This window comes from Taudactylus pleione, unplaced genomic scaffold (genome assembly GCF_031769625.1).
Source record: "Taudactylus pleione unplaced genomic scaffold, aTauple2 ptg000672l, whole genome shotgun sequence".
In the NCBI taxonomy this organism is placed as follows: Eukaryota; Metazoa; Chordata; class Amphibia; order Anura; family Myobatrachidae; genus Taudactylus; species Taudactylus pleione.
Window position 1 is genome coordinate 742,586 of NW_028285074.1, and position 25,411 is coordinate 767,996.

Consider the following 25,411-nt stretch of genomic DNA (forward strand, 5'->3'; position numbering starts at 1 on the left):
TCAATTCCACCTGTAAATTACAGGTGGAGGATAGTGGTTTCAACAAGTGACCTACATTGAACACACAGGTAGGAGGCATTACACGCCTTGATCACCTGATACACTCTGGCTTAATCTGTGCCACATGTGGATAGGAGGCTGGGGGTATAAATTAGTACTTGGGTCACATCATCCTCATGTCTTGACAAAGGCTCCAGTGTGAGCCGAAACGCGCGTCGACTACGAGGATCCTGTGACTTTATTTACTCTTTCAACGCCGGAGGTATGATTGTTGAAACATAATCTGTCTTTGGAGTTTTTTCATTTTCACCATAAAGTGGGAACATTGGCTATTTTTTTATATTTTTTATTTTTCTATACTTTTCTTTTTAAGATCCTTTTTACTGTTTCTATTGTTATTTTTAACTGGCATGAGACATCCCAGTGACATTCATTGTGATATGGATTGATGTCTCTTATTTTATTGTTTTGACTTGGACTTGTGTCTTTTTAAATAAAACGATTTGTTGAATCACTTATCATTGGCATTGAGAGAAACAGTGTCTATTGGGGATCATACAGTGAAGTAAAGAGAAAAACCTTGTTGATCTTGAAAGAAACCTTGATGTGCAGAATCCGATCCTCCTTAGAGTGAGTTGTGGTACGCTATCTCCATATTTAAAGATACCTTTACAAGTAGTCACTAAGAGTTGTTTAAGTGAGTTATGATACACAGGGCCTGATTCAGACCTGGTCGCAAGCGCCGAGCGCTCGCAACCGGGTCGATGGTGGCCCGCAGCGCATGCGTACGAGACCTGGCTAGTGATGGGCAATCCATCGCTCCGGGTCTCGCACCAAAGGGAGCGAGCTGTCGATGTTGAGTGACAGCTCACCCGCCTTGGTGGGTGGGCCGGGGTGGGTGGCTGCCCAAACTGAGGCGTTCCCATGAGAACGCCTACCATTTGGGGGCGGCACCACTGACATCACAAGTGAAGTCAGTGGAGGCTCAATTTGAGCCGAAAGCTCTCTGGGGCTTGCGGCCATGAGACCCTACCACAAGGGTCTCGTCGCAAGCCCGATGGTCGTGATGGTCTTGACCATCGCGACCATCATCATGGCCGGTCGCAATAGCTGTGGGTGGTCACCCACAGCTATGTGAGCGGCCAGGAGGCCGCTCCAAAAAAAAAAAATAGCCCGGCCCTGATTCAGAGTGAGCGCTCTGTCAGAGCGTCCGGCTCTGAATCAGGCCCACAGTTTGCATGACTGAGTTGTTCAGCATTTCACCGGGTGAATCTGGAATTCAAAGATACCTTTGAGGGAACTACTAATCACCTCTTTTTGTGAGTGGTGTACGCAGCTTTCATATATAGGGGCGTTTTCATGCTGACACCTTCTACTCCCCTTCGGCTGACCACACTAATATATAAGTGACTGATAGATTGGCAATTTCCTCATTTTCATATTCAATACTGTATCCAATGAGGAGACGATACATGCCCAAATACACGGAATACATCTTAGGAGACTAAAAACTCAGCAGAAGGAACCACTATTTTAAAGTTATTCATATATTAGTACTAGAAATATCTCACTCTTGCTCTTGTTATGATTATTATATTATTCGAATTCACTAAATGTTGGGCCACTCAAATACTAATGAAATTTATAATCTTCAGATTTAATTTTGACAATCGTCTACGGATCGCAGTTGCTAAAATATACTATCTGCCAAAGCACAACCGCCATAAAGACGCCCACTGCTGCCTTCTCATATTCGTCCAATGTCGCTCTTCTACGTAACGATCGGTACCATTGACGCACATCACACAGGTATGCAACATTTACAACAAGTCTGACCAGCCGCAGACACTGCCAGTCTCCTCGCATGCTGAGAGCTCTCATGCTGTGTATGCATTCGCAGTGGCTAAGTTATGCCCCCCTCTGGATCCGCCACAGGCAATCGGCCGATTGTTGCATTCTATGCATGCGTATGCACCGCAGTGCGCATACTAGCCACTGCAATCGGGACAGCGATCGCAGAGGCTGCGTAGACCCATGGCAGAGTGATTGACAGGAAGTGTTCTTTTGTGGGTGGCCGACGGGAGTGGTGGTCGGGCGAACGCAGGCATGCCAGTGCATTTAAACGGCATTGCAGAACCGTGCATAAATTATCCACTGCGATACCAGAGGCCGCATTAGGCCTCATATCGTGCGCTGAAGTAAGCAATTCCTGGGCTTCATTAACTGTCCGATGTTACCGATTGTTTCTCTATGTTGGCCAAGTATACGGATGTAAGGGGAAGTGGGCGTTCTTATGTCAGGCTGCGATCGCAATGCAAATGCAAACATTTACATATCACCGCTATTAGCAACTGCGGTGCGTGCGTATAAGCAGCATAGTGATCCAAAATGAATCAGGCCCTGTGTCCGTAATCGCAATTGCATGTGCTACTGAATCAGCCCCTTTGAACGTAAGTCACTATACATGAATAAGACTGACACCCCACCTTATTCTCAAAGGAATTCCTTGTATACATTAAAAAATATTCTGTTTGTTATCTCTGCATTCGTGAAATTGCCCATAAATTGCTCATATGAAGACAAAAGCACATTACACGGCAGTGAGTCAGGGAATGGGCCGACTAGCCCGGCCTGTTGGTCAGGTTTGTAAGTGTCGCTTGAAGGCATGGTGAATATCTATATACTGTATTATACCTGTAGTATGTACACATCAGCTCGATCATGCTTATTAAAGGGTTGTAACTGGTGACATAAACAAAAAGTAGAATAACTGTTACCAGAGGACATGTATTAAAGTGGCCTTTAAAGTGTACTGGATTGTATTGCTCTTATAGCAGAACAATACAATCCAGTACTGAGTACTGGTCTTACCAGGGACGGAACAGTACATCTATGGTCCTCATTATATTCCTCCTCTGAGCATTCGCAGCAGGGGCCTGTCCTTGCCAGGGCCATCAAGAGCAGTGAGGGGCGTATCTTAATCAGGGAGTCGTGGCCACAATTGTGCCCCTCCCTCTTAACACGGCAGTAGCCTCCTCTCTCTCCCTGTCTGATGTGCTACTGGGACGGGACACCGCCGGGCCCCTCCAGCCAGCCCGGGCCTGGGAAAAGAAGTACCCTCACTCCCTCCCGACACTTTTAGTACTTGCGCAGTGAGCAAAGCTTATTACCCTGTACCAGCTTCAAAGTGGCGGGAAGTTTGCTGTTGTGCAAAGTGCTTGGTTACAGGCCCCATTCATCTCCAGGCCCCATAACAACCCTGCAAAGGAAATAGTTCATACTTCCCGATTTCAGCATGAGAGTCCTGCTTTTCCGGCACTGTACCACCCGCAGTGTCCTGTGGGCTGTGGGGGAAGGTTGGGAAAACACTCGATCACCACAATAGAACAGTGAATACTGAATAGATGCCATGCGCCTACATACGGCATCTAAACAGTGCGGTGGATGAGCCTATTGGGGGTGCCTAGTTGCTCTGGGAGCGCTGGGCATGCCCCCAGAGTGATAGAAATGGAGGATGTGCCACAAGGCCATGACCCCTTTTCGGGTGCAAGGGGCTTTGATGCGCCTGTGGTTCTGATCTTTGTCTCCAAAATGTTGAGAGGTACAGTATGCAATAATGTATCATGTTGCCATACACAGGTTTATATAAACTGTCCCTAATTTCCATCGGTGGTATTGTACATATAAGAGTGTTTTATACCTGTATGTTTGCCTCTAAAACTGTTTTGCCCCCCAATAATGTCCCCATTTTCTAATAATGGATAATAGACACAGCTGTAAATACTCCTAGTCATTAGGCTCTATGAATTAGAATTTGTGGCAGATAAGCATTTAAAGCACATCAAAGCATTGGTTGCAATCTCTTTCAGTGAACATGTTATGATTGTGGTTCTAGTGCAGTGATGGGCACCAGGACCTCATGCAACCCTCCGAATCTTCACCTGCGACCTCCCGTTTTACTTGCTGCCTTAAGCTGGGTACATACTGGGCGTTCAAATGGTTGTGATGTCTGTGCTGACAGTGCAGACCCATCACTTGACTGCTTGGTAAGTGTATATGCATTTACCAATCGTTTGTTAGGTCGGCGGGTCGGCCTAGTGTGTACCCAGCTATATAGTCAGAGTTTTTTGTTATAGCTTGTAACGCTGAGAGGCCATTGATTTACTTGAGCTGACGATTATCGGAGGATCTGCGTGTGCGCTGAGAATGTGTGCGCAGTTGAGGTGCCTTTGCTATTGCTCCGCTGGTCGTCTCTGTACTTTTCCGGGCTGCTTTGTATTTTGAATAATCTTGCACATCCTCAACGTGCCCAATCGCAGCTGCAATCGCCATAGCGGCCGTCAGTGAATCAGGGCAGATATTAATAATACTGTAAAGGATCTATGTGACAGGTCCAAATGACAAGATGTTAGACGTTTTTATAAATTTTAAAAGAAATCAAGAAAGACTTGAGGGTTTGCGCACATCTCTAATAATGAGACCCAAACATGTGGCTCAGTGTGACTGTAGGAATTCTGGGCCTCATTTGGAGATAGACGCAGTGCACATCCTTCCTGTGTCTTTGGGTTTCCCGACCCCAAACAGTGACAGATATAGGCAAACCAGAATTAGAGGAACCACAGCAGCTTCTTCCATGTGATAAGATTTGCCCAATAGGAATACTGGGCCTGATTCAGAGCCGGACACTCTGACCAGAGCGCTCGCTCTGAATCAGGGCCGGGCTACCTAAAATTGGAGCGGCCTCTTGGACGCTCGCATAGCTGTGGGTTACCACCCACAGCTTATGCGAGCGTCCATGATGATGGTCGCGATGGTCAAGACCATCGCGACCATCGGGCTTGCGACGAGACCCTTGCGGTAGGGTCTCGTGGCCGCAAGCCCTGGAGTGATTTTGGCTCTAACAGAGCCAAAATCACTTCCACTGACATCACTAGTGATGTCAGTGGGGCCGGACCCAGACGGTAGGCGTTCCCATGGGAGCGCCTCCGTCTGGGCAGCCACGCCCCCGGCACGCCCATCAAAGGGGGCGTGCTGTCACTCACCATCGACAGCACGCCCCCTTTGTAGCGAGAACCCGAGCGACGGCTTCCCCGTCGCTCGCCGGTCTCGCGCATGCGCACTTGGGAACCATCGACCCGCTTGCGAGCGTACAGCGCTCGCGAGCGGGTCTGAATGAGACCCACTGTACATATGGAAGTGTTTGTGGAATTTTTATTCTATTTCATTCGATTTTACATTCCATTTTATAGATGAATTTATGTTTGATCTTGAAATGGACATCCAAATCGGAACAAGAAACCACTATTCAAAATCGACACACATCAAATTAGATTTTGAAATCCAATTAAAAATTGAATCTTAGTAAGGGGCATATTCAATTGTGCGCGAGGTTTATCGAGGTAAAAAACCTTGTGCCCCTCGCGCCCAATATTGGAATACAGCGGGTATGCGTGCTCCCGAAACCCGCTGTATCCAATTTAAAAAAAGTGGTCACGGGGTTTTCAGCTCTGAAAACCTTGCGCCGCGTAAAAAAAAAAATTCTGCACTTACCTGCCTGAGGGTCTCCGGTGGTCTCCGTGGCTCCCAGTGGCCTCCCCTCTGTCTTCTCACTGGAGAGGGGGCTGCTGGGAATACTGGGGGCTGCCGGGAGGCTCCAGGGGCTGATGGGAGGGGCAAGGGCTGCTGGGAGATGTAGTTCTCCCAGCGCACATTCAGGGGGGGCACACAGACACTGGGGGCCACACACACCGGGGGTCACACTTAGAAACACTAACATACACTCACACACACTGACATACCCTGCAGTAGAGGACCCGACTTCCGATGCTGGATGCAGAAGACAGCCCTGCCAAAGGTAAGTAATTAAGGACTAATTAAACAAATTGGAAACTTCCAATTGCATAATTAGTCCTCGGGGGGGGGGTGCCGCCGGGGTCCCAGAGCAAGTGCCAGTGATTTTCCACAAAAATAAAGTTTTGGGGAAAAATCAAACTTGCACTGGAGGTGCGTGAAAAAAAACCTCCCAGGGATCTAAAGTTTAAAAAACCCAGCACCTAATTGAATAGCAAAAATTACACACCTGCAAGAAAAACCATGCAGGTGCGGGATTTTTACCTTTTCTAGCACCTAATTGAATATGTCCCTAAATGTTGGATTTTGACAGTGAAAATGAATGTCGGCTTTATTCTATTTCAGTTGATTTAAATAGACAATAAAATCAAATGCAAAATCGAACTTTAGTAAATATACCCTGTAGAGTTGATTTACACAATTGGGCAGAACTATATTTTGGACATATATCGCAACAATTATGGTTATTAAGCAGTGTAACAGATGTAATTACTACCGCAATGTTTCAGTTTAAATAGCCTTTATGTTTTTCCAATTTAACTTTTATCAGTGCGCTAGTTTGTAAAATATAATGTAGGTAAATAATCTAAAAACCAATAGGTTTAATAGAACTCCCTATAGCAACATGCACTTGATACTCTCTAAGTTGTTTAACCTGATTAACTAAGGGCCTAATTGAGATGTGGGCGAGTTAGTCTTTGGACGCAGCAGCGATGCTAACATATGCAAAAGCAATAGGAGGCGTCTGTAGTAATAAGACACCTCCGGCCTGCTACAGTGATCTGCTGCTGGGTCGGAGGACGCAGCCATCAGATCACTTGGGTGGCCATCGATGATCTGAGTAACCTTTGGGTTATGCAGGACTGCTGGTGGTTTCACGCTGCACGGGCCAGAAATTCTGCATAGGAAGACGCAGCCCCTGGACTCGGCACTCCCACAACACAGAGGCCTCCATTCTCTGCAATTGACCAGGTCGCCGCCCCCTCCCTGCACCCAAAGGGCCGTAGCCTGTCAATAATGCTGCGGCTTAGGGGGTACTGCATGCGATCACGCAGGACACATTCTGCCAGTGGAGTAACTAGGGTATTTGGCGCCCAGGGCAAATTTTAAAAATGGAGTTCCCCCCCACCCCCTGTATGTGCGCACCAAAGGCACGCGCGGCAAAAAATGGGCAGGGTCACTTAAAAATGGGGCGTGTCAACTTGTCAACAGGACACATATATCCCTTTCTCATCACTCTTAACAGTCCTTTCCATGTGCACCTTAACACCTGTAGTGCTCCTTATACAGTCCGCCCTATGAAGTGCCCCCAGTAGTGGTCCCTCTTATACAGGCCCACAGTAGTGAACCTTGTACAGTACCCCAGTATCCAATGTCCCCAGTAGTGGTGGCTCTTATGCAGGCCCCCAGTAGTGGTCTTCTTTATGCAGCTCCCCATTAGTTTCCCTTATACAGTGCCCCAGTAGTGGTCCTCCTTATGCAGGCCCCCAGTTGTGCTCTTATACTGTGCCCCCAGTAGTAATTCCCCTTATGCAGCCCCCCAGTAGTGGTCCGCCATATTTAGTGCCCCCAGTGCAGTGTCCCTTGTGCCTCCAGTAGTAAGCCCCTTACATAGTGCCCCCAGTAGTAGACACCCCTTATGCAGTGCCCCTTATATAGTGCCTCCAGTAGCAGTCCCCTCATGCAGTGCCCCCAGTAGTAGTCCCCCGCTATGCAGTGCCCTTTATATAGTGCCCCCAGTAGTAGTCTCCCCAGTAGTGGTCCCTGATGGAGTGCCCCCAGTAGTAGTCCCCCCGATTAGTGCCCCCAGTAGAGATCCCCCCAGTGGTGCCTCCAGTAGAAGTCCCCCAGAATACTGCTCCCAGTAATAGTCCCCCCGATTAGTTCCCCCAGTAGTAGTCCACCCAATTAGTGCCCCCAGTAGTAGTCCCCCCGATTAGTACCCCCAGTAGAGGTGCCCCCCTTTTCTCAAATACACAGCAAAAAAATAACATAAAAATAAAACTTACCTGCATCCACGCTCCTGCTCCCGCCCCCGCCCCCGCCGTCTGCACGTCAGCCCTCCCGGGCTGGCGCGCTCTGCATTATGGGAGAGATGTCATGATGTCTCTCCAATTACCCACTGCAAGAGCTGGAAGGCGGAGCTCATGAGTGAGCTCCAGCCCGACTCTTGCAGTGGGCGCTGCAGCAGTCAAAGAGAGTCTGTCTGACTCTCATTGGCTGCTGTTTAACACACACCGCCGCCAAGCTGGTGGCGATGTGTGTGTTAGCACAGCCTGAGCCTGCCTCCCACCCTCCGCATGGCGCTATTGGGCAAGCGCTCAGGGGGAGGGAAGGGGCTCAGCTGTGCAGCACAGGACCGGCGCTGGGAAGTCTAGCACCGGTCCTGTGTAAATGTGTAGCGCTGACCGCACTCAATGCGGTCGGCACTACACTGGATTACTCGGATGGACCGGCACCGTGGCCGGTGGCACCACCCCTCGCGCTGCAGGTCCCATGGTGCCCAGGACACATGCCCCACTCGCCCTGCCCTAGTTACGCCACTGCATTCTGCACATGCACCATCGAATTTCTACGTAAACCATTAGGTTTGCATACAAATCTGAATCAAGGGCCTGATTCAGACTTAAGGTGCGTACACACTGGGCGATAAAGTGGACGACTGAACGATAACGATATCATTATCGTTCAGTCGTCCACTTTATCGTCCATTTTTAAGCCCAAAAAGATGAACGATAACGACGACGCGCGTTCCCGCGGGTCGTTCGTCATCATCGTTCATCGGGCTGACGATCTCGTCAGGTTGCTGCATGTCAGGGAATGGGGGAGAGAGCCCGGCGCTGAATGATATCGTTAATGATATCGTTCAGCGGCTGTGCTCAATGCCATAAACGACACTGAGCACAGCCTGCCGGGGACACACTAGACGATATCGCTCAGGGAGCATATCGTCTAGTGTGTACGCACCTTAAGGAATAGAGAGAGATATCTCTCTCTCAACTGATCAAGTTGGTGAAACCATGCTGCACTGCAGATGGGGCAGATTTTTAATGTGCAGAGAGATTTAGATTTGGGAGGGAGGTGTCCAAACTGACATCTAATTTGTAGAGTAATAATAAAGCTGTGCAGTATTTGTGGGCTACATGTAAAAGCAGCCAGTATTTACCCCACATGCAAAAAACAAATTATGTATTTACACTAGGGGTGAGCGGGTTCGGATTTCTGAAATCCGAACCCCCCCGAGCCCCCCCTGTCCAAGGCCAATCCGAGTCAGGCTCGACTTTTCCCGCCTGACTCGGATCTGGAATCGAGGCAAAACGTCATCATCCCGCCTTCCGGGTCTCGCGGGTTTTGAATCCTATATAAGGTACCCGCGTCGGCGCCATTTACTCACTCGGCTGTGGACAGTGAAGAGGGAGGGTGGGAGTTAGGGCTGGCTGGGCTGTGTAGTGTAGTGTAGTGTAGTGTAGTGCAGTGTAGTGTTGTGCTGTGCTGTGCTGTGCTGCGCTGTGCTGCTGTTGTCCATAGGGGCTGTGTCCACTCCTTCAAAGTCCATAGGGGCTGGCTGGACTGTGTTGTGCAGTCAGTTCTCCATAGGGGCTGTGTCCACTCCAAAGTCCTGTGCAGTGTCCCAGTCCTAAAGGGGTGCTGTAGTGTTGTCCAGGGGGTGCTCTGTACATCAGGGGTGCTCCCCCCAAGTGCAAAAAAATATAATTTTTCTGTGTTTGTGAATTGTGTGCACTGTGGCTGCACGTGCATCAACAAAGGAGCAGCGCCAAGCGTGCGTCTGTGTCCCATAAGTAAAGGGCCGGCTGGCTTGTCCGTTAAAGGGTGCTGTAACCCCCAAAGTACACTCCAAACAAAATAAAAAAATATTTTCTGTGTTTGTGAATTGTGTGCGCAGTAGCCGCACGTGCATCAACAAAGTAGTGCCCAGCGTGCGCCTGTGTCATAAGTAAAGGGCCGGCTGGCTTGACCATTAAAGGGTGCTGTAACCCTCAAAGTACACTCCAAACCAAATAAAAAAATATTTTCTGTGTTTGTGAATTGTGTGCACTGTGGCTGCACGTGCATCAACAAAGGAGCAGCGCCAAGCGTGTGCCTGTGTCCCATAAGTAAAGGGCTGGCTCGCTTGTCCATTAAAGGGTGCTGTAACCCCCAAAGTACACTCCAAACCAAATAAAAAAATATTTTCTGTGTTTGTGAATTGTGTGCACTGTGACTGCACGTGCATCAACAAAGGAGCAGCGCCAAGCATGCGCCTGTGTCCCATAAGTAAAGGACCGGCTGGCTCATTTCTTAAAGCGTGGTGTAACCCACAAAGTGCACTACTCTCCAACAAAAATAAAAAATTATTTTCTGTGTTTGTGTGCGCCTTAGCCGCACGTATATATCAATATAACTTAAATGGAGGACCAAACTTTCTCCGGTAAAAATAAAATAGGGAAAGATCAAGAACCACTTCCTCCTAGTGCTGAAGCTGCTGCCACTAGTCATAACATAGACGATAACATGCCATCAACGTCGTCTGCCAAGGCCGATGCCCAATGTCATAGTAGAGGGCACATACAATCCCAAATGACAAAGTTCAGGAAAATGACCTTGAAAAAAAATTTCAATCATCTGAAGAGAAACGTAAACTTGCCAATATGCCATTTACAACACGGAGTGGCAAGGAATGGCTAAGGTCTTTCCCTATGTTCATGACTAGTGGTTCAGCTTCACATGACGATGGAAGCCCTCCTCCCACTAAAAAAAATCAAACGAGTTAAGCTGGCAAAAGCACAGTGAAGAACTGTGCGTTCTAAGGAGATATCACAAATCCCCAAGGAGAGTCCAAATGTAGTGGCGGTTGCTATGCCTGACCTTCCCAGCACTGGACGGGAAGAGGTGGCTCTTTCCACCATTTGCACGCCCCCTGCAAGTGCTGAAAGGAGCACCCACAGTCCACTTGCTGATATGCAAATTGAAGATGTCACTGTTGAAGTACAACAGGATGAGGATACTGGTGTAGCTGGCGCTGAGGAGGAAGTTGGCGAGGAGGATTCTGATGGTGATGTGGTTTGTTTAAATCAGGCTCCGGGGGAGACAGTTGCTGTCCGTGGGATGAAAAAGCCCATCACGGTCATGCCTGGGCAGAAGACCAAACATTCCTCCTCTTTGGTCTGGCAATATTTCTATCCAAATCCGGACAACAACTGTCTTGCCATATGTACCATATGTAAAGGTGAAATAAGTAGGGGTAGGGACGTTAACCACCTAGGAACATCCTCCCTTATACGGCACCTGCAGCGCGTTAAAAGTACTGTCAAGTTCATAAACTTTGGCTAAGACCGTAAGCAGTCCAGGGACACCTAAATCCCATTGTCCTGTTGTATCCAAGCGCCTGCAAACCACACCATCAACTCTCTCCTCGTCAATTTCCTCCTTAGTCAGGATCGGAAGTGGTCCTGCATGACTGACTCTCCTATCCGGGATTCAACTGCTGTTGCTGCTGCTGGGAGTCATTCATCATCCCAGAGAGGAAGTAGGAACACCACTACTTTTACTAAACAATTGACCCTCCAACAGTCCTTAGCGAGGAGGATGAAGTACGACAGCAGTCATCCTGAAGCAAAACGTGTAACTGAGGCCTTGACTGCTATGTTGGTGCTAGACGTGCGTCCGGTATCCGCCATTAGTGCAGTGGGATTTAGACAATTGATGGAGGTAGTGTGTCCCCGGTTCCAAATCCCGTCTAGATTCCACTTCACTAGGCAGGCGATACCGAGACTGTACAGAAATGTCAGAAAAAGTGTCCTCAGTGTCATGAAAAATGCGGTTGTACCCAATGTCCACTTAACCACGGACATGTGGACAAGTGGAACAGGGCAGACTAAGGACTATATGACTATGACAGCCCACTGGGTAGATGTATCACCTTACGCAGCAACAACAGCAGTGTCACCAGTAGCAGCATCTCAGAAATGCCAGCTCGTTCCAAGGCAGGCTACGCTGTGTATCACCGGTTTCAGTAAGAGGCACACCGCCGACAACCTCTTAGAGAAAGTGAGGGAAATCATTGCCCAGTGGCTTACCCCACTTAGACTCTCCTGGGGATTTGTGATATCTGACAACGCCACCAATATTGTGCGGGCATTACATCTGGACAAATTCCAGCACGTCCCATGTTTTGCTCACACAATAAACTTGGTGGTGCAGAATTTTCTGAAAAGCGACAGGGGCGTGCAGGAGACGCTTTGGGTGGCCCGAAAAATTTCTGGCCACTTTCGCCATTCAGCGACTGCGTGCCGAAGACTGGAGTGCCAGCAAACACTTTTGAACCTGCCCCGCCATCACCTGAAGCAAGAGGTTCTGACGCGGTGGAACTCAACCCTCTATATGCTTCAGAGGATGGAGGAGCAGCAAAAGGCCATTCAAGCCTATACATCCACCTATGACATAGGCAAAGGAGGCGGTATGCACCTGACTCAAGCGCAGTGGAGAATGATTTCCGTGTTGTGCAAGGTTCTCCAACCCTTCGAACTTGCCACACGTGAAGTCAGTTCAGACACTGCCAGCTTGAGTCAGGTCATTCCCCTCATCAGGCTTTTGCAGAAGCAGCTGGAGAAAGTGAAGGAGGAGCTAAGACGGAGCGATTCCGCTTGGCATGTGGGACTTGTGGATGAAGCCCTTCATTCGCTTTGCCAGGATTCCAGGGTGGTCAATCTGTTGAAATCAGACCACTACATTTTGGCCACCGTGCTCGATCCTAGGTTTAAAGCCTATGTGGTGTCTCTCTTTCCGGCCGACACAAGCCTGCAGAGATGCAAAGACCTGCTGGTGAAAACACTGTCAGCTGAAGCGGAACGTGACACGTCAACAGTTCCTTCTTAATTTTCTCCCGCAACTGGGGCTGCCAGGAAAAAACGTAGGTATCAGAAGCAACCCGCTGGCGGTGATGCAGGGCAGGCAGGACCAAGTTTGGACATCTGGTCCGGACTGAAGGACCTGGCAACAATTTCTGACATGTCTACTGTCACTGCATATGATACTGTCACCATTGACAGAATGGTGGAGGATTACATCGGTGACAGCATCCAAGTAGGCATGTCAGACAGTCCGTACCTGTACTGGCAGGAAAAAGAGGCAATTTGGAGGCCCCTGTACAAACTGGCTCTATTTTACCTGAGTTGCCCCCCTCCAGTGTGTACTCCGAAAGAGTGTTTAGTGCAGCCGGGAACCTTGTCAGCGAAAGGCGTAGGAGGCTGCTTCCACAAAATGTGGAGAAGATGATGTTCATAAAAATGAATTACCAACTCTTCCAGGGAGACCAGCCTCCAGAACGTACAGAGGGACCTGTGGTGGTGGATTCCAGCTGGGACGAGTTAATAGTCTGTGAGGATGAGGATGTACACAACACTGAAGAGGGTGAGGAATCGGTGGATGAGGAGGATGAGGACGACATCTTGCCTCCGTAGAGACAGTTTGTACAGGGACAGATTAATTGCCAGCTTGTTTTGTGGGGGCCCAAACGAACCAATCATTTCAGCCACAGTCGTGTGGCAGACCCTGGCGCTGAAATGATTGCTTTGTTAAAGTGTGCATGTCCTGTTTATACAACATAAGGGTGGGTGGGAGGGCCCAAGGACAATTCCATCTTGCACCTCTTTTTTTTCTTTGCATTATGTACTGTTTGGGGCCTAGTTTTTCAAACTGCCATCCTGTCTGCCACTGCAGTACCACTCCTAGATGGGCCACGTGTTTGTGCCGCCCACTCGTGTCGCTTAGCATAGCCTTTTGGACATAAAAACACTATTGTGAGGTGTGAGGAGTTCAGAATAGACTGGAAATGAGTGGAAATGAAGGTTATTGAGGTTAATAATAGCATAGGAGCAGAAAAACCAACACATTCTGTGATTTTAGCTGTTTTTATTCTTTTTAAAAAAAAAATACAGATCCAAAACACAAAACCCAGAACCCAAAACATGGAAGGGTGGTTTTGGCAAAACCAATCCAGATCCAAAACACAAAGAAAGATCCAGATCCAAAACCAAAACACAAAACACGAAAAGTGGCCGGTGCACACCCCTAATGTACACCCCTTGCATTGCAACATGGTTTGTCCACGTTCACAGTTAAGTGCTATCTCTCTCTCTGGACCTCATTCAGAGCCGCTCGTAAGCGGGCGTATGCTCATTCCGAGCGATGTTCGCACATCTGCGCATGCGAACGGTTTGTAATACGCATGCGCGAACCAGTCAGTGTGGCCGAAAATCATTTGTTCGCTATATAGCGAATGCCTGCTATTTTGAGTGACAGGAGGAGGCGTATGTGGGTGGTAACAGTGGAAGGTGTTTGAAAACGGGGAGTGGAATTCAGAACGCAGGCGTGCTTAAAGGTCAAAACGGGCGTTTTATGGGTGTGCATAATTAATACAGTAGCGTCATTGACCACGTCACTTGGTTGTTTTATATCAGAACTGCTCGCAATATAGCGGTTGGAAAAACCAGCCACAAGAATAGCGAGCAGTTCATACGCTGTTCGATGTACTCGATTAATCTAATAAATAGCGGACATGACGTATGATGCGAGCGGCCAGGGGGTGTATTTTTCCAAAAAATGACCGCATGTTTTGTTCGCTCGTTCAGACATTGAGGCGTGAACAGACCGAAAAGAGCGAACGGTTCATTTGAATAGCCACCCCTTTTTTCTGAACGAGCGAGCGCTAATAGCGTCCGGCTCTGAATCAGGGCCTCTATTCCCAACTATGAATCAGGCCCCAAGTCCAAAGTTAAGCTTTGTGTAACCACAATCAAAGACAAAATTCCTTTAGGGTCATACAGGATTGATAACCTTGAACCAGCTTTTAAAAAAAATGCTTTAAGGGAAAATATAAAAGTTTGATTTATCGGCTAATACTTGTGTAGAGAGACTCAGAAATTCGCCCCTGGCTACAATTAATGACAGGTGAACACGCTTGCCATATTTTGTTTGATGGATCGCTAGGTTAGGTGTTAATAGATCAACATTATGTCTGTCACCCCTGTGTGTCCACCTCTACTCAGATTGTAAGCTCTCGCGAGCAGGGCCTTCGTCCTTCATGTGCTTTTCCTGCCCTCACTCATACCATCATCTCCTCACTGCCTATAGTGGCACCAAACATTTGGGTTCTGCCTCCCCGCTGCTTATTTGGGTCTTATTATTGCTAAATGATGAAGCAATGTTTATAAACCATTTGCCCGTTTCAGACCCGGTCGCAAGGCTGCGTTCGCACGCTGGCTGTCGAGGCGAAAATATGCTAGTGACCCCATACGCAATGTAACCACAGCACAATAAGTAGACACCCAACATTACATAATGCCTCCTACTTCCCTTCACTTACAGTGCATCCGGAAAGTATTCACAGCGCTTCACTTTTTCCACATTTTGTTATGTTACAGCCATAGGGGCCTATTCATTAAACATTAAAATTCTCTGGAGATAACTAGCTTTAGAACTCGCATGGAGTTCTAGCTAATTATAGGTGGAATTCATCATTCCACCTCTCCATAAGTATCTATTCCGAAAAGCTGTCATTTTTGCGATGACAGCTTTTCGGGAAATAGATACTTTTCCCTGCCTACACTACCTTATCGCATCTGGAAACAGTGCTGTGCATGCGCTGTTACATCTGTAAAACCAGCGCATGCGCAGCACTGCCTACAGATGCGTTAAGTTTCGTACCCCCCCGATCCCCCCCCAACCCCCTCCCCCCTCCGCTCACCTTTCCCCCCCCCCCCCGACTTACCTGTCCGCGCAGCAGCCTCCGGCTCCGTCCTGCTGGTCTGTCATGTGGTTTCCCAGCAGACCACATGACAGATTAGAAAAAAAAATATTTTTTTTTTCTTTTTCTAAACTTTCTTGTGCTCTGCTGGGGAGCACACATGACAGACCAGCCTCCGGAGCCTGAGGACGGAGCAGAGCGCCGGAGGGACTCGTCGGGGGACCTGCACACGCTGATACAGGTAAGTGGATTCTGCTATTCGCCACCTCACATTGGCGAATAGTAACTGCATCAAATTCCGAAAATTTATAATTTTAAGAATTTGATGAATACCACAATTTCCACATCCCCATACTAATGTACTAATGTATGGGGAGTGTGGAAATTAACGCAGGGGAACTTAGCAAGGAGATATCTGTGATATCTCCTGTGTTAAGTCTGTTCATGAATACCAAAATATTGTTATTTAAGGAAAATGTCCTTAAAAACGTTATTTTAGTGTTGATGAATAGGCCCCTTATTCCAAAATGGAATAAATCATTTTTGTCCTCAAAATTCTACACACAATACCCCATAATGACAACGTGTAAAAATATTTTTGTAGTTTATTGCAAATTTAATAAAAAAAAACCACTAAGAAATCACATGTCCTTAGTATTCACAGCCTTTGCCCTGAAGCTCAAAATTGAGCTCAGGTGCATCCTGCTTCCACTGATCATCCTTGAGATGTTCATACAGCTTAATTGAATTCCATCTGTGTTAAATTCAGTTGATTGGACATGATTTTGAAAGGCATACACCTGTCTATATAAGGTCCAACACTTGACAGTTCATGTCAGAGCACAAACCAAGCATGAAGTCCAAGGAATTGTCTGTAGCCCTTCGAGACAGGATTGTCTCGAGGCACAAATCTGGGGAAGGGTACAGAAAAATATCTGCTGCTTTGAAGGTCCCAATGAGCACAGTGGCATCCTTCATCCGTAAATGGAAGAAGTTCGTAACCACCAGGACTCTCCCTAGAGTTGGCCGGCCGTCTAAACTGAGCGATCGGGGGAGAAGGGCCCTAGTCAGGAAGGTGACCAAGAACCCAATGGTCACTCTGTTAGAGCTACAGCATTCCTCTGTGGAGAGAGGAGAAACTTCCAGAAGGACAACCATCTCTGCAGCAAACCACCGATCAGGCCTGTATGGTAGAGTGGCCAGATGGAAGCCACTCCATACCATAGTAAAAAGCACATGGCAGCCCGCCTGGAGTTTGCCAAAATGCACCTGAAAGACTCACAGACCATGAGAAACAAAATTCTCTGGTCTGATGGGACAAAGATTGAACTCTTCAGCATGAATGCCAGGCGTTATGCTTGGAGGAAGCCAGGCACCGCTCATCACCAGGCAATACCATCCCTACAGTGAAGCATGGTGGTGGCAGCATCATGCCATGGGGATCTTTTTCAGCGGCAGGAATTGGGAGACTAGTTAGGATAGAGGGAAAGATGAATGCAGCAATGTACATAGTCATCCTGGATGAAAACCTGCTCCAGAGTGCTCTTGACCTCAGACTGGGGCAACAGGTCATCTTTCAGCAGGACAACGACCCTAAGCACATAGCCAAGGAATGGCTTCAGGACAACTCTGTAAAAGTCCTTGAGTGGCCCAGTCAGAGCCCAGACTTGAATCCGATTGAACATCTCTGGAGAGATCTGAAAATGGCTGTGCACCAAAGCCTACCATCCAACCTGATGAAGCTTGAGAGGTGCTGCAAAGAGGAATGGATGAAACTGCACAAAGATAGGTGTGCCAAGCTTGTGGCATCATATTCAAAAATACTTGAGGCTGTAATTGCTGCCAAAGGTGTATCAACAAAGTATTGGGCAAAGGCTGTGAATACTTATGCACATGTGATTTCTTTTTTTACTTAAATTTGCAAAAATCTAAAAAAAACTTTTTACACATTGTCATTATGGGGTATTGTGTGTAGAATTTTGAGGACAAAAATGAATTTATTCCATTTCGGAATAAGGCTGTAACATAACAAAATGTGGAAAAAGTGAAGCGTTGTGAATACTCTCCGGATGCACTGTACGTTCTCGCAAGACAGCGAAAACATTGGTAACATCGAGAACCATCGGACCCACATGAACAAATTGTGGTTGACCTGACCCTACCGCAGACATTGCTAATGTTTGTGTGTGTAACTAGACGTTAGGATGTGTATGCCGTCGCTGGGGCCTAATTATGCACGCCACTGAAACAGCGTTTAGACGCCTAGGCACGCCTGTGTTTCACTAACCACCCCCCCGTCACCACCCTCAAACAGTCACTTCCTGTCAATCACTGTATGAAGGCTCTGTGTGCTCGCTGAGGTCGATTCCTGATCGCAGCAGCTGGTTTGCGCATGCACACTGCGATGAATGCGCAGAATTTCTGTACTCTGTAAGGCGGTGTAGACCCCTTGTTGGCCATATGAATAAAGGATAATAATAAAACTAATAATGTTAAAAAATGAAAAAAGTAATAGCTAGACAGTGTTTTATCTTTGAATTAAAATATGTAAACTTTAATACATAAGACATTATATTCAAGTGCTCTGTGTTGCATTACAGCCAAAACACCATACACTGTAAAACATACATCAATCATACTTTATAGCACAATATTGGACATATGGTATTAGATATCCTACACTACACATTGTATACTGTACCAGGGCTGTAACTAGGGTTGTACACGTACACAGGGCACTGCAGGGCAATCTGCAACCAGAATCACTGCTGCAATGCCGCTGAAGCGTCCTCAGGATTATCAGTTAGCGCTGCAATTACAGGTGCTGCCGGCCTCGCCTCCTTCACGCGGGGTTGCAGACTTTCTGGCTGCCTCATCCGGGAGGGGGCAGCAAGATCGGCAAATCAAGGGGGCGTGGCCAGCATTTCTGAACAGAGCGGGGGCGTGGCCACCCAATTGCTTCATTTTGGCCCTGCCCCCGCTACACAATGCCGAGATTACTGGCATTGTGAAGCAGGGGGTGGGGCCAAAATGATGCTATTATCGTCACCACCCCTCCTGCTGCAGGGGATCCTTTTATAATTGCGGAGAGGGGCAGAGGGGTCGGCAGCTTCCAGGGAGCTTGCCTGCCTTTCCAGAATCTCCCAGCCAAATCAGGAGGGTGGGCAAGTATGCCTCAATGCTATGTCGGACACTAAGGCGCGCGGGAATGCACAGGGTGCATTTAAGCCCTTTTACGGCTCTACACTGTACTATTCATTCAACACTTTAAACCTTCTATCGGATGAGGTGTTGTCATGTGTGCAAACCACTTATCATACTAAGATAAAATAAAGACACTGAGACGTGGATTTGGCAGATAACTTGATGGCGATTTATTGGAGCAATAATAATTATTATTTATTTATTATTTATTTAAGGATGTATGGTGGCAAAGAAAGGACGGCCAGAAATCAGCCAGATCTGCTATGCCCACACACAAACAACAAAAGGCATAGCAGGCGTAGATCGTCCAGAGTGCATACACATAACCATGTAAATCATGTCAACAACAAAAGGTAACGCTCACCCCCATCTTGACTTCCCACCCGTTTAGGTGGTGATACTGCCCCCCGTTAGGTTGGTACAGCCAACTACCAGTCAACGAAGGTAGCGCCCTTAAATCATAATTGCACCCGGACTGGCGACCTGCCGTTCTTTCCCGCCACCCAAAACCAAACCCACCACATACAAAATTTATAGGGGAGGGAGGGTGGGGAATCTGGAACAAAGAGGCTTTGGCCCACACTTTTAGCCGACTATATAATGTTCCTGTTACAAACACGCCCCTGCTTGCCATAGGCTAACTCCCACAAGTAATTTGCATACATGCCTGCCCCCATCCTAGAGGTTTAAAACACCTCTTTTCTTATGCAATCTTTCGGTTTCTCTAAACCTTCTATCGGATGAGGTGTTGTCATGTGTGCAAACCACTTATCATACTAAGATAAAATAAAGACACTGAGACGTGGATTTGGCAGATAACTTGATGGCGATTTATTGGAGCAATAATAATTATTATTTATTTATTATTTATTTAAGGATGTATGGTGGCAAAGAAAGGACGGCCAGAAATCAGCCAGATCTGCTATGCCCACACACAAACAACAAAAGGCATAGCAGGCGTAGATCGCCCAGAGTGCATACACATAACCATGTAAATCATGTCAACAACAAAAGGTAACGCTCACCCCCATCTTGACTTCCCACCCGTTTAGGTGGTGATACTGCCCCCCGTTAGGTTGGTACAGCCAACTACCAGTCAACGAAGGTAGCGCCCTTAAATCATAATTGCACCCGGACTGGCGACCTGCCGTTCTTTCCCGCCACAGCAAGGTTCTGCTTATAGAACCGCCGCACCGCCACCATACCAAGTACTACCCCAATAACGCCAACTCCTCAAAAAGATCCCCAATAAACAAGACAAACCCTCCTCTGTTAAATGAACTCCATCAGGTCTATACATATAACTAAATCTACCCCACCAAATCATTGACAATATCAACTCGTAATTCTACAGTGGACCTCTGCCCTAAGTCGTTGCCTCTTAAATAAGCCACCAAAATACGTGGCCTACCAAAAAGCCTTGCATACTCTAACAGTTTAGGACAAAAGGAATGCCATCTCATACCTCTGGAAACTATCCAATGGACCCTAGCTGAATATTCAAAAATTTGAGCTTGATCTGAACTCATAAACCTAGCAGCCCAAAAAATATATGAGTGGCCTATCACCCAAATGTCCTGCGTGTCAAAGAGCAATCCTAAAGGTGGAGGAAAGCAGTAAATAAAAATTAGTAATTGTCATAAAACAATAACATTTTATGGTGTATTAGTGGGATCTGATAGAACATAAGTGAGTATCTGCCAAAAAGAAAAATTTTCTATTGGTCGCCGACTTTACTATTTAAAGTGGCTTTGACAAACATAAGACACAAAGGGGAAGAATGGGTGGGGGGGAATTGGGAAAAAACAGGTGAACTCGGCAAGAGGTAAAATAAAAACCTGCTGAGGGATGGACTATGGCATAATTAAATGATTGAGAATAGCCGAATTGAATCCGTCAGTTCAGGTAAAAATTGTAAAATCCCTCAAGACTCCCATTGCCAGCAATGGCGAGTAGCTAATCCCGAGTAGGATGGACAGGGGTAACAGACAAGACAAGACAGTACATGAGATATGACAAAAAAGCAGGCAAGCATAAAATATAAACGTCACCAGAACACACTGTGACATGATTTTAAACAGAGGACCTTAACGCCTAGGTCTAATGTAACTTTATAAAACTATCCGATTTCCAACATCGCAGGGCCTGAAGTGCTGATGCCGAGAAACCCGCAGCTGCCGGCGAAATTGCGGCTCCGATCCGAAACGGGTGTGTACCAAAATCCTGAGGCAGGAGGACTAAACCTGATACACACCTCTTCCAAACCGACCAAACTGGTATTTGGTAAGCGGAGTCCTGTCCAAATGCATGAGCCATGAACCAGGGACATCCGGCCGTAATAATGCGTAGCACATCGCTAGTGCCACAAGGCAGATCCGTTCATCCTTAGACGCACTCAACGAGATCCACCAACCTTACCAGCCTGGTCGGTCTTTGACCGCCGCATCCTAACACAGCACGGACCTTACATTGACCGAGATATCCGAGAGGAGCATGGTGTCATCAACCCATTTGGAAGATGCTACCGGCTCTGAATACCCGCAAGGCGCCGTGAAAAGCCATTGAAAATGCCAATTGGATCAGGACCGCCTCGTACTCGGTAAGAGCAACTCGTGAACTGCCCCCAATACTGCTGGAAGCAAATGAGCGTCCACAGGTTTCCTACGGTCAGCTACTGGCCGGGAGACCCGTGCCCAACCCTTTAAAGCCTTCATGATCAGAACGCTTTTTGTAAAAAGTCAGGCTGTCCCTTCAACTTACAATAAAAAGCAATGCCTGCCAAAGAGCGCGTAACTGAAGCCCTGGATCTGCCAGCCAAATGGAGACTCCAAATAAAAGAAAGCATCGAACGATACAGACTCTTATCTACCTGCCTGCTGCTACGGGAATAATTTTCCCGTTCATTCCATGCCTGACGGTATGCTCGCAATGTGGAGAAGGCTAGAGACTGTTCTGCTAAGCCCCCCATGCCGGCTTGATCACTCTGTCAAAAATAAGAGGGGCAAAGCTCAGCATCAGAACCAGGGGCCAAACATTGGAATTTAGGCCACTGACAACGTGACAACGCATCAGCTATCTCTTTCTCCACCCCAGGAACGTGTCGTGCCTTAAACATGATGTTACAGCGCAAACATGTGAGCACCAGCTGCGCTAGCAAACGCAAAACCATGGACCACGCCCAGGTTGTCGCACCTGATAATGATGCTGCGATTGCGTAACCGTTTCCCCCAGATTTCAAAGGAAACCATTATGGGAAAAGTTCGAGAAGGAGCAAGACCTTAGTCAAACCCTTTCCCACCCATTCCTCCAGCCAACGACCAACACACCAGGAACCATCGAGGTAGCATCCGAACCCTGTGGCGCCTGCTGCGTCGGTGAACAGCTGCAGCCGCAAATTGTCAGCGGCTGGAGACATCCAACCGAACGCCATTAAAATCCTGAAGAAACGAAACCCAGACAGAGAGGTCCCGCTTAATCTCTGAGGTTAAATGTAGCAAATGTCTCGGTTTAGCGACCCCAGCCGTGGCCCTTCCCAGCTTACGCGGAAAAAACTCTGCCATTGGTATGACCTTACAGGCGAAGTTAAATAGGCCCAGGAGGGATGACAAGCAAGAAGGGCCCTCAATTTTGTCCGCAGCAACGGGAACTCCAAAAATGAAAAAACAGCGCTTGCAAAGAAAACAACACATCACTACATCTATCTGAACCGGAAGGGCCGACGCACAGAAAGACATCGAGATAGTGGGCTATCCCATGACCACTGCAAGAAAACTCCACGCATCAGTGTAGAAAAGTGCTAAATCGCTCAAAAAAAAAAACGCACATGACACAGAACATCCCATAGGCAAGCACTTGTCTATGTAATATCCGTCGTCCAAGCAAAAACCCATAAATCTGAATGACTCTGGGTGTAATGGAAGTAGGCGAAAAGCTGACTCAACATCTATCCTAGCCAACAGTGTGCCCGGATCATAACACCTAACCATGTCCAAAGCTTCGTCAAATGACTGGTACACCACCGAGGAAACCTCAATGGTATGGCATCATTACTGACGAGCCTGGTGGATAAGAGAGATGCCGAATGAGCCTATATTTTCCTGGAATCTTCTTGGTAACCACACCCACCGGGGAAACAACAAGATACCTAATGGGGGTTTCTGCAAAAAGACCTAAGCTAACTTCACCATCGACCCTCTCCCTAAGCATGTGGGGCAACTCAGACGCAGACTTGAAATTCCTAGGGGAGACTGTGTCAACATCCCTGCAAATATGTAAATGAAAACCCTTCTAATAAAATTCTGCGTCCTGCAGGACCGGGTACCAAATCAACCATTTCGCAATCGCTGTGACATGGACAGGGGAAGGAGCTTTACTTAGCCCTAGCGCCTTTTGCTGGCTGAGCAGGTTGCTGTTGGGCACCCACTTTGAAACACTTGGCAGCTGGCTGGTTGCCACCACATCGCAAGCAGAGGTGATGAAAACTACATTTTCGTCCCTGCGTACAGGTATAATTATTAAAAACGAAGCATATGCCTGCTATTGGCCCTGACGAACCAAACTATCAGTTTTATTCGCGTTGTACCCCTCATACGCAGGACGCAAAGGCTGTGTGAACTCCAGCCATACCTCCACCTCCTTCCAGCCTAGATCCATCACCTGTCTGCCATCTTGCTTGCGATTAAATTCTTCATCGTAAGCGCGCCAAGCCATGACCCTTGCGAATAACTGCATGCTGTGAATTAAATGCAGGTACCTAATGACGTTCAAGTGCTCCTCTGGACGCGTCTCCAAATATCAAGCCAAGAAAATGCAAAAACCGGCCAACCCGTTAATTGTAAGACTTGAACGCTTCCAAACCTATTCCGCCCTTTGCCCTAGCTGCTTTAAACGCCTTCTTAGTTTTCTCCGTAAGAGCAAAAATATCCACATAGACTCCCTTGCGTATCTTACTGCGGCAAGGTGCCCTTAAACCTTGCAATACAGCGGTGTTGTCACAGTGAACCCCTGCAGAACCTTCCAAACCCTTCTCTATCAGCTTACGCTTAGGGATGCGTTGCCTACGCCTCGAGCACCACCTTGCCTCCAATTTTGCATATTTTGCTGCTCTCTTGCGCACTCTGCCAGCGCTGTCCGCGTTAGAGGTAGAGGAAGCAAAAGAAAATGTCAAAGAACTAGAGTCTGAGAAAGACCCACCTGAACCCTCCGATGTCACGGTATCAGAGGAAAATCCAGACGGCCCTTCTCCGACATCCTCGTCCACAAGCTCCCCTTCGTTGACGACGTCATCTAAAAAAGGGGAAAGGACACCCGCTGCCGCCTCTGCGGCAGGCCACCTAACATCTGCACCGCCCTGACCAGCACCCTGACTCATCGGAAGGGAGGGTGCTGTAGTGACTACACTTTGCTGGACCAAGCTAGGGGCAATAGCTCTCAATGCTTGCGCCAACTGCTCTACCTCCGACCCCCCTTGCGCCCTTGCGGGGTTAACGTTAGCAGGCGCGACATTTTGGCTATACAAATTAACAGCTGGCGGAGCTGCTAAAAATGGGGCAAACACAGCAGCCAGAGTTGGTCAGGCTGACACGATGGCTGAGGGTTCTGGCTGCGCAGCAATGGGGGGAGGGCGACAATACCCAAAACTACAGGGGCTGACTGAGCTGGCGTCATCCCACTAGCACTAGGGCCCTGAGCCCCAGACTCGGTAACAGGAGCTGGGGACAAACTGGCTGTAAAATGGCTGCCCTGTCAACTAAGCCCCGCCCCCCGCTCACTAACATGGCGGTCGCCCCGCTGTGAGCGGGGAACGGGGAGGCCCCTAGGTAAGGATGACCCTCTATGAACACTGGGCTCTGCCCTACCTCCCTGCCTGGACCTCCTCCTTTTACGGAGGTTATGTCCCGGGTGTCGGATGTGAGAGCGCACCCGCGTGCCGCTGACGCGGTGCGCTCCCGCCCGTGACTATCTGCTCCTGCAGCAGGATCCACGGCCGGGCCCGGGCTCAGCAGAGCCGGGCACCGGCGCGTACTCCGCCGCCTATCAGCAATGGCGCCGGGGGCACCTAACTGCTCCTGCAGCAGGATCCACGGCCGGGCCCGGGCTCAGCAGAGCCGGGCGCCGGTGCGTACTCCGCCGCCTATCAGCAATGGCGCCGGGGGCACCACCCGCCGCAAACGCGGCAGGGGCCACCCCGCGATGCCGATCCCCGGCAAGAGCCGCAATGGGAACGGAATCTGCCGTGTTCGCGGCAGAGGCCGTTCCCCTACGCTGGTGTGTGCCCCGCGTCCTATCAGCTGCGGCGCCGGGAGCAGGATCCGCCTGCAGAGGCCGCTCCACGGCGCCAGCGTGAGCTCTGCTCACATTATGGCCAAACAGAGCGGGCAGGAGGGGGTACGCAGCGGCGGGGACGGGGCATGCATCAAGAGGGACAGGGCCATAAACAGGGGCAGGCTTTAATCAGTGAAAAAAGAGAGATGAAAAATAAACTTTGAAGAATGAAATGACAGCAGAATAGGGAGATAGAATACAGCAGGGATAGAGATATACAATAAGAAATAAAGCAAAACAAAAGAAAACAATCACCAATGTAATCAAACTTAAACACTGCTAATCTCT